A 15,877-nucleotide genomic window follows, 5' to 3' on the forward strand; every position below is an offset into this window, starting at 1 on the left:
ATTTACTGAGAGAAATGCTGAAGTCTTTAACTGTATTTGTAGATTGGTCTATTTATCCTTCTAGTTATGTCCATGCTTGTGCCATCTGTTGAAGATCTGTTATTAGTGGACACAAATATTGGATTGCCATGTCTTTTTAATGAATTGATCACTTCTCTACTATGAAATCTCTCTCCTTACTCTGTTATAATACTTTCTTGTTATGCAATCTGCTTTTTTTAAAAAAATATTTTATTTATTTATTTGACAGACAGAGATCACAAGTAGGCAGAGAGGCAGGCAGAGAGAGGAGGAGGCAGGCTCCCTGCTGAGCAGACAGCCTGATGTGGGATTCAATCTCAGGATCCTGGGATCATGACCTGAGCTGAAGGCAGAGGCTTTAACCCACTAAGCCACACAGGCACCCCTGCAATCTGCTTTTTAGTTTTTAATATAGAACATTTCAACTACATTGTGATTAGTATTTCCATGGTACATTTATTTCCATGTTTTAACTTTTAATCTCTCTACGCACACAGTTACAGTTTTATCTAATCCGACAAAGTGCCTTTTCTTTATTTATTTAAAGATTTTATTTATTTCTTTGTCAGAGAGAGAAAGAGAGCAAGAGCCCACAAGCAGGGGGAGTGGCAGACAGAGGGAGAAGCAGGCTCCCTGCTGAACAAGCAGACCAATGTGGGACTCAATCCCAGGACCCTGGGATCATAACCAGAGCTGAACGGAGATACTTAACTGACTTCCCATGACAAAGTGCTTTATAATTGGAATGTGTATGCCATTTGTATTTAATGCAATTATGGATACGATTGCTTTAAATTTACCATCTCACTATGTGTTTATTATTTATCTTATCTTTTTTTGTTGTCATTCTGCATTTTTTTCAACCTTCCTTCTGAATGTCCAGCTATTTAAAAAAAAAAAAAAAAGTCTCTTCTCAGACTCATTTAAACTCATGAACATTTTCCCATCCTTTGTGAGCTCTGGGAATCGTCTATCTTACAACTTGGAGTCCTTCTTGCACAGACTCATGCAGTTTCACCCTATATATCTGCGGCTTGATATTCAGCAATAGACTCAAGGGAAATTATCATATAGATGTTTGTAGCTCTTTACCTGGAGAGTTCCCTCCTGTCTAGTATTTTGCCCCTAAAAATTTTAGCCACATCTGCTGCTCTGAACTTGAATTTGTAATTCAGAAAGATCACACTGTATTCTGGGTCAATACTCATACTTACACCAGAAAATGTCCCTAGGCAGAAGGGCAGGTGATTAGAGACATTATATGTTTTATTCCTTCTTTCAGGGATCATAGTTTTGTGCTGTTTTGTGATGCCTGAATTGTTTTGTATATTTTGTACAGTTTCGTAGTTGCATATGACAGGACAGTAAGTCTAGTCTTAATATTTCACATGGTCGCAAAGGGAATTCTCACTAACCATTCTGGGAAAAGAACATTAAGTAATAGATAATACTAGTGATTTTAAGAGGTAATGATTAGGCAAAGAAGATAAAAATATAATATTAAAAATATTAAAGTATCAACTAAATAGGTTTAAAAAAAGAATATGAACATAAGCAAAGTTAACCTATTATAATTCTAGACACTACTAGTCAGTTGAAGTAAGTGGTAAGTGACCAACAGGGATGATGAACTGAATTACTATGCTACTGGTAATAATCTCTTCCTTCATCTATGTGCTGATTACCTCAGTGCATTCATTTTGTGCAAGCTGAGCTGCACACTTTGAATATATGAATTATGTATGCACATATAGACATGCATAAGTATATATATATTTCAATAAAATAATATGTCTACATTACACCACAGAAATTACCAGAGGAAAATAAGTTTAAAGCACATGTAGTAAGGTGTCTGGGTGACTCAGTGGGTTAAGCCTCTGCCTTCGGCTCAGGTCATGATCTCAGGGTCCTGGGATGGAGCCCCACACCGGGCTCTCTGCTCAGCAACGAGCTTACTTCCCCTTCTCTCTCTGCCTGCTGCTCTTTCTAATTGTGATCTCTCTTTCTCTCTGTCAAATATATAAATAAAATCAAAAAGCACGTGTAGTATATATGGAAAGAAAAACAACTTTGTTATACTGGTAAGTATATAAACATCTGAAAGTATTTTGAGAAGAGTACACTGAGTTTCAGTTATTAAAATATTAACAGATAATTCAAATATACACTAGGATTCATTAAAGACTAAAGAAATGAAACAAGTTAGTAACAAGCTAGTAAAGTAACAAGTTGGTAAACAAGTCATAGTAATAAGCGAATTACTAAGACAAATTGTAAAATATTCTACATATTCCAGTAAATTTTAAAAAGCATGTGGAAGGCACATAAAGAGAAATATCAATGGAGCAAGAACAGAACGCTAGAACAATCTAAGGCATTTACAACTAGTTTATTCTTGGGGCACTTGGGTGGCTCAGTCGGTTAAGTGTCAGCCTTTGGCTCAGATCATGATCCCAGGACCCAGCTCCCTACTCAGCAGGGAGTCTGCTTCTCCCTCTGCCTCTGCCTACCCAGCTCGCTCTCTGTCAAATGAATAAATAAAATCTTAAAGAAATAAAGAAATAAAACTAACTAGTTTATTCTGAAAGTAGTATTTTTAGTCAGCAAGGGATGTCTATACATCCAAGAGAGTGAGAACGACCTGAATTACACACAAACTACTCTTAGCTATGTGAGTATTCAATTATTTCCCCTTCCAGTATGTACATTAATTTGATTATCCAACAAGAGACTATGTTTATGGGAGGGGAAATTTATTTATTTATTTTCAAGTTCATTGACACAGTGAATCAAAGCCATGACTCTTTTTTTCTCTTGTGATATTTAATTACGTATTTCATTTAAAAATGTCTTCATACAACAGAGATATTTATCTTTTGGTTATAAAATATGTTGTTACTAATTCTGAGGTTTTCATTAATTTTTGTAAATACCAAGTGGATAGATATATGGTATTATAATTCAGGAATTTGCATCTATCAATATTTTTATTCACAACATTATTCATTATTTTCTTAACTCAAAAATGTGTGTATCAATCTGTAATCATGCATTTCTGATCTAAATTTTCTCTTATGCTTGTATTTCTTAATACATTTAAAATTTTAATTAATCTGACATTTAAATTGCTAACATCTGATATGAAGTAAGGGCTGACTTTCTCAGCCTGCTTTTCATACTAAATGGATAACAAATTGAGATCACTCTCTAAAAGTTAAGAGCTACCTGTAAATCATAGCACAACACATTTTCTTTGGAACATAGTCAACATGTATAGGTTGTGGATTTTCTAAACAACGATTCCTGGAACTATAGTCACTGTCTTCCCTTCCGTCCTTCTTCCACTCCTCCCTTCCTTATTGCCTTTTTTTCCTTCCTTCCCTTCCTTCCTTCCTTCTGATTTCAGGTTCCTGTGCGACATCGTTCCTTCTTGCCAGCAATGTTTTCTTTACTGCTTCCTCCTCTTTTGAATTTTTTTAAACCCCTTATGATTCCTAGTGTTTGCTTCTTTCCAGGTGTATGGATGAATCACTAAATGGGCTCCAATTGAGCTAGTATCTTCAGAATTATTTAGATTTTTTTATTGTTTATTTATTTGACAGACAGAGATCACAAGTAGGCAGAGAGGCAGGCAGAGAGAAAGGGGGAAGCGGGCTCCCTGCTGAGCAGACAGCCGGATGCGGGGCTTGATCCCAGGACCCTGAGATCAGGGCAGAGGCTTTAACCACTGAGCCACCCAGGCGCGCCGCTCTTCAGAATTATTTAATAAAACCCATGGTCACAATCATATAGAAAGAAAATATAACTTTCATCTGCTATTTTAATGTGCTACTAATAAGCAAATACTAACATATCTAGTAATTAGTTCATTATGAAATAATTAGATAATTTTTTTTAGCTTTGAGGTTTTTTAAGTTTTCAATTTACAGAAAAGTTACAAGGATGGTTCAGATAGTCTATACACCCTTCATTCATTAACAAAACCTAACATTAACATAGCCATTGCAAATTTATCAAAATTGAGAGTAACATTAACTAACTACAAACCTCACTTGGCTTTTACTAGTTCTAACATTGATATCCCTTCTCTGTTTTAGGAAACAATCCAGGATTTCACATTGCACTAGTGTGTGACTGTATTCTGTGTCTTTGTCTTTCATGATCGTTTTCTGTATATTGTACTTACTCTAATGGTAGCTAAGGATTTTTATGAATATGCTCATATTACATACCTGTAAATAAAGATAAACTCAATTTCTTTCAGGGTGAGAGCTAAGAATTAAATTTAAAACACACATTTTCATAATTCTTTTTTTTTTTTTTTTTTTTTTTGGACAGAGAAAGAGAGGGAGAGCACAGGCAGTAGGAGCAGCAGAAGGAGAGGGAGAAGCAGGATCCCTGCGGAACAGGTGGAGCCCAGTGTGGGACTCAATCCTAGGACCCTGGGGTCATGACCTGAGCCAAAGGCAGTTTTTTAACCAACTAAGTCACCCAGGTGCTCACATTTTCATAATTCTTGACAAAATACCATTCTTCCTTATTTTGATTATTGGTACTAGATAAGCTGCCTTTCTAGCCCCCCACATCCCAACATTCTTGCTTTTCCACTCTTAGTACTAAATTTCAGTAGTTTAATTAGCTTAGGTTTTCCTATGGTTTTATATTATTATTGTGTCTGGTATTTTTATTATATGTAGCTCCAAACACATCTGAAAGCGGATAAGTTGTAAATAAGTTATGCATAGAGAGAATGTGCAATACTAAAAAAAAAGCTAGAGAATAAGAACTTGGGAAAGGTTAGAAGGAAAAAGGGATTTCACCCAAAGGCTATTTATTTCTAGGCACCTCAACCACTATCACCAAAAAAAAAAAAAAAAAAAGGTTGCTACTACACACAGCTCTAGTTTATGGGTTTACATGGAAAGATATCATATTCACAATAAGCAAGTGCATAGTTTTCAATTTCTTTCTTTATTTTTTCCACACAGCATGTTCACTGATATAATCATACCTAAGATATATTTTTCTCATACTCAGAAGGTATGAATATAAAATTCGTTAATCTCCCTTTTAAAAGCTGATCTCTTTATCAAAATAGAAAAAAATCAGATATATTTTAATATATGTATTTATAAATGCAAACCTCTTCAATCATGAGAGTCTTACAAAGTAAATGCTTTTTTATTTTTAAAGATTTTATTTATTTATTTGACAGATAAAAATCACAAGTAGGCAGAGAGGCAGGCAGAGAGAGAGGAGGAAGCAAGCTCCCTGCTGAGCAGAGAGCCTGATGCGGGGCTTGATCCCAGGACCCTGGGACCATGACCTGAGCTGAAGGCAGAGGCTTTAACCCACTGAGCCACCCAGGTGCCCCTTATAAAGTAAATGTAAAGTAAATGGTAAATAAAAGTCAATGATACATCATGAAATGTGATTTAATCTTAGAAAGTTGGAACTGAGTTGTTACAGAGGAAGAAATACTAACTTAATGTGGACCACTAAATGGTTTTAAATAAAATATATAATTCTAAAAAAATTTTACAAACTAAAATTAAAGCTTGTGTTTGCCATATGTGCAAGCTTTGGAAGGATTTCTAAGCCTCCTGCTCTCTGAATCAAAGCATTATGGATACTTGAAAATCATTTCTTAAAATACAAAAATAAAGTGGAGACTACTAATGAGATAGATCAAAACATGGCATAGCAATTGAACTCTTGCTACTCACCTGTAGTATCTTCACTGAATTATTATAAATAGTCTATCAATGTATGTTTTATAAAGAAACATTATGTCTTCAAAATTATATGGTATTCTATCAGTTTGCTACTTTAAATACTTATTTTCTAGATATAAAAAGTGAAGTAAATGAAAAATATTAAGACAAAATTACTTTATTTAATTAATTAATTTATTTTTTAAGACAAGATTACTTTTAGTGTCTACATTTTCATAGAACTATTCAAGGGCTCCCAAAAAATAGTACCCATTTAATCCAATTATAATTTTTCCAATAAGGACCAGAAGGGTTAATTGAAACCCAAGTTTACAAAGTATATCAGGAAGATGATGAAAACTTAATTCTAATTATAATGGACACGTCTTTCAACTCTGCCATGTTTTACTTAGAAATATGCATATAGGTTTTTGTGTTCTTTTTGTTTTGTTTTGTTTTTGGTCCGGAAGTATGACATTCAGGTTAAGCACATGAGCCCTGACTCATAGAGTCTGGGTTCAAGCCTATTTGTTTAACCGTCTAGTTGGGTAGATTTTAAGTTAACCCTTCCCAATTTTCTCACCTGAAAAAGGGACATAACCATGGTACTTACCTCACTGATTACTTCTGATGACAAAATTATAAAATGAGTGATGTCCATAGCATGTTTCATGGAACAATTTAAACATTTAAACATATGTTTAAACAATTTAAATATATAAAACATTTAAACAATTTAAACAATATAAACATATAAATCATTTATATGTTTAAATTGTTTCATGCCTCTATTAAACATAATAAAAATAAGGATAATAAAAAATAAGGATAATAAAAAATTATAAAAAAATAAGGATAATAAAAATTATAAAAAATAAGGATAATAAAAATTAATGCCTCTATTAAACATAATAAAAATAAGGATACCAAGATTCATTTTCCTTTAAAAAAATAGATCTTTACACTGATCTAAAGAAAAGTTCAGATGGAATAGAAATAAAAGCCAAGTAAACTAACAAAATCTCATAATCTGTCTCAACATTAGTAGTAAATCTAACATATTGGTAGTGTATCATATTATAGGCAGAGTACTTGGAACCTCACTCAAAATAAAAAGCAAGTCTTATTAGCTATTCAATACATAAATAATCAATTTTATAATGAATTATTTGATAAGAGCATTAGGGCTCTCCAGGGAACAAAACCAATAGTATGTATACATGTGTATAAAAAAATATAGTACACAGTAAAGAAAAAATATATTCAATTGTCTTGGCAAGTCCAAAATCTATAGTATTGGCTAGCAGGCTGAAGACCCAGGAAGGAGCTGAAAATTTCATTTCAGGTCAAAGCATAGTTGGCTAGGAGCACTGCCTTTTTATTAGGGGACATGAGTGTGCTTTCTATTAAGGTCTTCACCAATATTATGGAGAACAATCAGTTTCAATCAAAGTTTGCAGATTTAAATGTTATTCTCATCTAAAAATGCCTTCATAGTAATATAAAGAATGGTATATTACTTCATAGTAATATACAGAATGGTAATATACATCTGGGTAGTTTGCCCTACTCAAATTAATACCTAAAATTAGCCATCACAATAGCTCAACCCAAAATTGTTCTTTAGCAGATTTCAACTTTCTTTCTTTTTTTTTTTTTTTTTAAGATTTTATTTTTATTTATTTGACAGATAAAGACCATAAGTAGGCAGAAAGGCAGGCAGAGAGAGGAGGAAGTAGGCTCCCTGCCGAGCAGAGCACCTGACTCGGGGCTTGATCCCAGGACCCTGGGACCATGACCTAAGCTGAAGGCAGAGGCTTTACCCCACTGAGCCACCCAGGCACTCCAGATTTCCCCAACTTTCTTAGGAATAAAAATATTCATTCATTATCAAAGCAGAAAACTATTTATCTTCTCCTTTTCCTTGAAACTTATATATACCACCTTGCTCCCTTCCATTCCTTTCACCCATAACATCCAATAAATCAGTAGGTACCCCGACTGTTAACTCTCCCATAAAGATCACCAGAAAACTATTTTTACCAGGCAAAATGAAGCTTATCTGACTTAGGAAAGCAAAAGAGAACACCCCAGAAAGAATCTCAACAGTGTCTCAGGAGAGGCAAGTTAGGGAGAGGTATTTACAGAGTCTAGAGTCTAACTTCCGGTAGTATTAGGCAGGTTCTTCAAAGAGGGGAATTGGATGGTATTGGGCAAAATTCATTACAGAATATTTTAGTACCTGTGAATTCAATATGCCAAGAGTTTTGAGGAGATTTTGAAAGCAAACTGGTATCTGAGAAGCAGGATATTTGTGCAGGTGAGCAAAATGTTATCTTAATGAGCGATCTGTTTACACAGATAAGCAAAATACTCAAATAAATTTGTTTGCAAGAACTTCCTGATACAAACAGGCAAACAGTGGCAGTACTTCTCTGGCTACACCATCACCTTCCTATCAAAGAACTTCCTGGAATGAATTGTGAAGTCATTAAGTGGTGTCTCCTTTGTAATCTTCGTTTTCTGCTCTTGAGCCATCATCTACATTACTTCTTCCTCTCTCCTGGATGCTTAAGAATGTTTATTATATATGGTCTTTTAACCTCCCCCTCAAACCTACCTTCATAGTTTTTTTTTCCCTCTAATTTATTAGACATAAATCTAAAATGCCCATTTATTCTGTAATTCTCATACTATAACCGTCAATGTCTCTACGTTTCCAGGTCACCAAAAAGGATAAAAAAGCTCATAAGAATAGTCCTTACTGTTTGGCCTTGGTTTATTCCTTCAATATCTTCCCTAGCCAAACATCTATATCAAAACCAAAACCCAAAACAAACAAACAAACAAAACACCAAAACTTCAATACACTGATGAAAATACAGGTTCGGGTCATTTAAGTTCAATGAAATATCCCATTCTTTCTTCCAATTTGTTACTGTTTGTTGTTAAAATACGAATGAGACATAAATGGAAAATAAAATCAACTCACAAAATAGAATTGAAAAACAGACTATATCATTAAGTCAGAATTAGCCCAAACCTACCATATGAATATCAAGATTTTTGAGTGACTAAAATTTGTACAAGAGATTTTTTTTTTTTGTTGTTCAAGAGATTTTGAAGCAGTCTCTCACACACACACAAGCAAACATTTATTCAGTGATGTTTGCTTTCATCAGACACAGACAGCAAGCCCAGTCCACATGCCTGATGCCTCTCTACATTGACCACATACCAACCTCTATTTGGTATTTAAGGAGTGCTTTTTGTGATGAATGCAATGTGTTCATTAATCCTCATTCATTTTTGAGAAGCAATTTCTGGAAGATATTTGCAAAGCTCACAATACTGCATACGGAGACAGTGACTCACAGAGAAATTGAAGAATCTGATAGCAGTATTACCAATACTGTGTTTCACTGGAATCAGAACTTTCTTCCAATCTACATAGTACATACCAAACAGATGGAGTGTTAAAACAAATCTTTGCTGTAGGTGGCCTTATCTTTTCAGCCAAAACAGTCCACATATACCCACAAAAGATATGTATCCAATAAATCTGAAAAAATATATCAGGGATTTTTTTTCTCAAATATTTGACTAATTTCTTTGCAATGCTTAATCCCTTTTCCAAATAATCTAATTTCTAGAAATTAATTATTTTAAAAAATGACTGTCAAAAAATCAGCTTTATTCATATTATTAAAACACAGAGTCATGCAAGTGTCCAACAGTTGGAGTGTAGTTAAGAAATTTACAGTTCATGAAATGGATAGAGTCTTACTCAGCCAACTCTCAGAATAGGGTAATGCAGAGAAATGGAAAAGTGTTTACCATGTAACATTTGGTAGGAAGAAGTAAATATAAGATTTTATGTATATTATGATGACCACTGTGAAAAGTGTATATGGAATTGTTGGAAGGCTAAAACAGAATACAAAAAACAATTAAAAATTATGCTCTGTTGTTGGGTTTGGCATATCTTTTTCTTTATAGACATGATTTATGTTGCCATAATATTCTTTGTATTATAATCAAAACTATAGTTAAATTTTACTTATTATTATTGTGTTGGGTTTTTTGTTTGTTTGTTTGTTTTTTCAAATTTTAGAAGGTGCTTGGCTTTTGTCTCAACTCCTCCATTCTTTTCTGGTCATAGCTGTTGTACCACAATGAGCTGACCTAAATAAAGTCAACAATGTGCAAGTAGATTCTAAGTCTGTTAACACTTGTTTTCCAACTGGAGTTTTTGTTTACTGAGTTCTCTGTCAAGAGCTCTAGTTTGGAGTGTTACGCAAAAGCTACTTGTTAAAAACAAAAATATTTAATGTCCCAAGAAATACCATTGTAATTTGTAAAGGGCAGTTACTGGAAAGAACGGATCTCATATGAATTTTTAATTATAAGACTGATACAAAGTTCCAAGCAAATGTCATCTACGATGTTGTTGGTCTTTATATGGCCTTCAGATGTAGCAATTCAATAATTTATTTAGTGAACAGTGTTTGCAAAATTCTGTCCTGGGTATTAGAAGGAATGTGAAATAATAATGTAAACCTTTGCGTAAATTTGATTTTATACAACATTAATAAATCAAACCAAGTTTTTGTTGTTTACCAATTCTCTTTTTCCCAAATAAAGGAAAGGATACTTATATTACTTATCTGTCTCATATAAATGGATTACCATGTAATTAAGCCAGGAACAGAATATAAATCAGTGCTTTTCATTCTAGCATGTTTATGTTTCCTCTCAGGAAAAACAAAAACAAAATCCAAAACAGAACTTGTGGTAGCTCATGGTTTTGGCCCACTTGTGTTACTCCCGTGATTCCCACAAATGTATTATATTACCTGGCAAGAAACTTTAGAGATGTAATAAATTTACTAACTAGCGGACCATAAGATTGAGAGATTATGGACAATCCAATGGATCTAATCACACTGATCCTTTAAAGTACAGATGTTGCTCTGGCTAGTAGCAGAAGACAGTGAGAGATTAAAAGCGTGGCATGGGAAGAACTTGACTTCCCACTACTTTTCTGAAGGTAAAGAGGACCACATGGAAAGCCATGAGTAGGAAATGAATTCTGCCAACCATTGGTAGGCTTGAAGGTGGGCTCCAAGACCCAGATGAAAACTGCAATCCTGGCTGACACTTGAATTTAGCCTCATAAGATCCCAAGAAACCAGTCGAGATTTTTTTGGCTTCTGATCTCCTAAAATGTGAGATATTGTTTTAAACCACTCTATTTTTGGTAAATTGTTTTAATAGCAGCAATAGGAGTCAATACAGTGTTTGTCCAATTAACTTTGCATGAAAAAAACAGAAAAGCAGATAAAGTTTTGAAGTTTAATTTATTTCTACCTTCTTTTTCTCTCTGTTTCTTCCTTTTGCTGTTTTCCTTTCCTTCTAAAGCTATCCAAGGACAACTGATTGTAGTGTAACCCCCTGCTAGGGATAGTTCTTTAAAAGTTAAGAACACATGTTGAAAATCAACCCCATCTATACAACCTTTTACTTCATGTCCAGCTGGTAACTAGAGAGAAAGATAAGAATTTCTTCTCAGAGTTCTCCAATGGTATTTTCATTTCAAGTTTGGATACATGAAGGAACAGCTTAACAGTTATAAACCTTAAATGGTGAAATTTCCATCATTCTAATAGACGGGGAAGGTATAATATGATAGGCGGGTAATCTTCAATATGCATTAAAATGCCCCCGGACTTTCACATCAGCAGCATGTGGGCATCCATTAGAAATGCAGAATCTCGGTCTCCACTTCAGAATTACAAAATCAGAATCTTCATCTGCACAAGATCTACAGATAATGCATACAGAGTAAGGTTTGAGAAGTGCTGTCTTAAGTTTCACTATGTGGGTAAAATATTCTTCACAGCTTGAAAGAATATCTCTGCTAATAGCATCCTCTCACTGAAACAAGGAAATGCACAGAATTAGGAGATTCCCTAAGGTTGAACTTCAGAATCAATGTTTCCTTATATTGAGCATTTATTTTGTGCTAGAGATTGCTTTAAATCCTTATGTTAATTATGCATTTAAATGTCATAATTAACATTGAGGTTGATATTAATATCCATATACAACCAGGAAGAAACTAAACTTTTGAAGTAAAGAGGTTAATTATATTGCCTAGACCCAGGTAACTGAAATTGATATCTAGGCAGTCTGATATCCTAGCATTTGGGTAACTGCAGTTAGTCGCTGTATCATGATGCCTTTTATTAAGTTTCAAAGTAGGATTTAAGTTGCCGAACTATCAAATACTAAAATTCCCTCTCCCAGTGACTACCCTATACTGTCTTGGAAGGCCAAACTAAAGCAAAATCTTAAAATCATCCCATATCCTTTACATATTACTTTACATCACTTATGCAAACAAAAAAAGATTTTATGGTTTTATGTAAATGGCCTTGTTGTCCTGATTTAAGGTAACTCTTTTTGATGTTTTTATATTTCATCTGGAAAAAAGAAATACATTCTATTAAAAAATCTAAATATATTAAACCTTATTATTACAATCAGAAAACTTTGGGATGTATAAGATGACTGATAATTTTTATTAAGCATTTCTGCACTAGATATTTAAGAACTTCATACCCATCAAATCTTTAAATAACTTGTGAACACAGATGAGCCAAACTGAGTTAATTGTAAAGTAAACTGAGACTTGGGAAATTTAAATAATTTTCCAAAGGTCACACAATAGAGCTAGAATAAGTCATAGTAGTCTGACACCAAAAACCACATATATAATGATACATTTTTCAGTATTGACTACAGAATGCTTTTAATTGAATGGAGGCTCTAGCTTTTAAAAATCTGTCATAAAATGAGCATTTGAAGAAACTTTAATGGGAGTTGAAGGAAAAATGACTAATTTTATCAGATCGAAGCACAGTCTTTTCTTTCCAAACGTGAACAGAATAGAAAATGGAAAGGAAAGAACTTAATATATAAAAAGAGATATTAATCAAATTTATCTCCTAGACTAATAATGAAGAAAAATAACATGCATGTACAACATGTTTTATAACAGCACCTGGAAAATTATAAGCCTCAAATATATTATTTGCCTTTTTTGCTGTTCTTATTACTATCACTGTACCAATCTCAGTGTATGTACTCTTGTGATCTCATGGAAGATGAAATATACAACATCCCTCCCTGTTACAGAGTAGATATTCTAAATTTCAGGATTTATTTCTCCTCCCTTAAAGAAAATTGTAACATTCTGAATAGATATAGTGTTAGAGTGTTTTTTATTTTTTTAAAGATTTTATTTCTCTATTTGACAGAGAGAGAGACACACACACAGCGAGAGAGGGAACACAAGCAGGAAAAGTGAGACAGAGAGAAGTAGGTTTCCCACTGAGCAGGGAGCCCTATGTAGGGCTGGATCCCAGAACCCTGGGATCATGACCCAAGTGGAAGGCGGATGCTTAATGACTGAGCCACCCAGGCACTCCAGAGAGTGTTTAAATAACAAAATAAATCAAAACACCAAAACGTATTCTTTATCATTTATACTATTAAGCTTTAAGTCACATTTTTATATTTCATATATATATGTGATTTTTTTAGGTAATTAACAATTATTCAAAAATAACAGTGTAAATGTAATACTACTGACTATACCTTGTATCTGTACAATATGGACAAAGTAGAAATTTATAAGATTTATTTTCAAAAAGAACATTAAGTATAAATATAAATATGCATATATTGTTCTGATAATAATAATGTCATCTATCCTGAGCATTCAATTCTTTCTATTAAATTCAAAAATACAATTCATTAGAATGAGTAATACTTCAGGTTAATATAAGTTTCTAAGTGATTTGGTTTTGTGTATAAAAACAGCAAAAGGGAGGGAAAGAAAAGTTACAGTGCATTGTAATACAATAACCTGTGAAAAAATATTTTTTACATGACAAAATGTACTACCTTCTCATCTAAATCTTTTACAGGTAAAAATAACTCCCTGTGAGTACTTTACTAACTTTCCTTTACACACGAATACTTAAAGTTGCTAAGGTAGCTCTTTTCTCAGTTTAAATAGCCATTTTAAATTACTAAAGGGGAACATAGTGGGTTTTTATTCTTTCACTTAATGGACAGAACAAAAATTTTATTTGTGTAGGTTAAAATTTAAGTAGGTATTTAAAATTTCAAAACCATTTTAGTGACAAATATTAATAACAGTACTGGTGAAATGCAAATTTTTAACAGCATAGGCAAAACCTGAAATTTAGAAAAACACCAAATTTGGGCATAGCTTATCTGTAAGTACATGTGAAAATATCCTATTATACCCATAAACAACTGAATGTATGTAGATAAAGGAAAAATCAGAAAGAGCAAGAAATCATATGATTCCAAAAAAAAGATCCAGAAATAGTCACCCTAAATGTAATATTTTTTATAACTAAAATCCTTAAAACACACACACACATACATATTCTATTAAAATTAGCACAGTATTAGAGAAATAAAAACACAGTTCAATAACAAATGGGCAATACAATTATTATGTGAAAGCAGACTTCTCAAAAAAGCAAAGATACCAATTAACCAATTATGTGTCTATTATATGTTTGATATTGTACTAAACATTATAAGCCATTTCTTATCTTAAAAATTATACAACATGAATGGAAACATGAATGGAGAGAGTGAGAGAGAGATACATTTGGGCTGACATGATAATAAAAATCTAGAGTCCAAGTGTTCCTAAAAAAAATAAATCAGCTTTTTATATACTGTCTCCAAATTTCTCCCAGACTTGTCTGGGGAAGATCAGCATCCCCCAAAATTTTAGAGGTCAGCAGGGTACAATTTGAATACACTGAAAAGAAAGTCTGTCTATTCCAGAACCAGGAATCAGAGTAGTAAAGGGCAGAGAAAGATTACATCATATTTGTGAGACTAAGAAAAATGGAGCCCGCCTTTATGGAGAACACAAGTGTGGAAATTTCTCCACTCAACAGGACAGAACAGAATTACAGAAGCTATTAAAAGCTATTAGAAGGTTTCATGCAACTGGCAAAAGAGGAGCTTTGCAGATCTTAGGAAGTAACATAAGATTAAGACTGTTTGGCTCCTTAATTTCTCTGTTTCTCTCCCTGGAAAGTTTTACTCATTTTTCAAACTATAGCCCTGGAAGTCTTAATGGGTACCTAAGTAAGTTTTCTAAATATCGTGTTAGTTCAAATTATTCATCATGAAGTACATCCACAGATAAATCAAATTGCATATTTTTGCATATTCTATTAGAGATGATACAGAAAACCAAAATGACAGGGAGAAAAATATATCTTAACATGAGAAACACACAAAAATCGGGAATAAATAATACATGTAAATACAATGCTATCTTTGTGATTAATCTCAATTTTTGAAATATTCAGTGTTGCAGAGCTTAATATTACACTTCAATTTATTTATTTTCAATGTAATTTATGGTGATGTATTTTATAGGATTTAATTTAATTCATAACTACTTTAAAAAATAAAGCCATATAAAAACAGATGAGTTAATACCAACTCTTGAAAATAAAGTGAGTTTTCACTTCTGACTATATGACGGCATGATGGAGTTTACCCTGCAGCTTCCCAACTGGACTGCAGCAGAGCTTTCAAGTGTTTCCTGTAGAGAACTCTTGTTTGCCCTATTTACATAATAACTCATGATATATTCTAGGCTCAGAAACTAGTTTTATTTATTTGTTTGTTTGCTTATAGTCAAAGTTTTATTTTGTTTAGTTTTTCCTTGGATTCATAACATTTCAGAAGAAAATTAAGTACTTTAAAGCAATGAAAGAAAAAATGAGGTTGGTTATTTCTTCTGTCTTCAATTCCAAATCACTAAGATATTTCTTTTATTAAGAATTAAAATGAATCTAATCTTCCTCTCTATTTTTTACAATGGCTTAAAAATTAATTTATTCTGTGATGGGGCTTTGCTTAGAGTAAAAAAAATTCTTTAATAAAAAAAGGAGTACATGGGGGCTTAAATGGGTAGGAGAAGAATCCATGAAACAAGATGGGATAGGGAGGGAGACAAACCATAAGTGACTCTTAATCTCAAGAAACAAACTGTGGGTTGCTGGGGG

This window comes from Neovison vison, chromosome 12 (genome assembly GCF_020171115.1).
Source record: "Neovison vison isolate M4711 chromosome 12, ASM_NN_V1, whole genome shotgun sequence".
Classification (NCBI taxonomy): Eukaryota; Metazoa; Chordata; class Mammalia; order Carnivora; family Mustelidae; genus Neogale; species Neogale vison.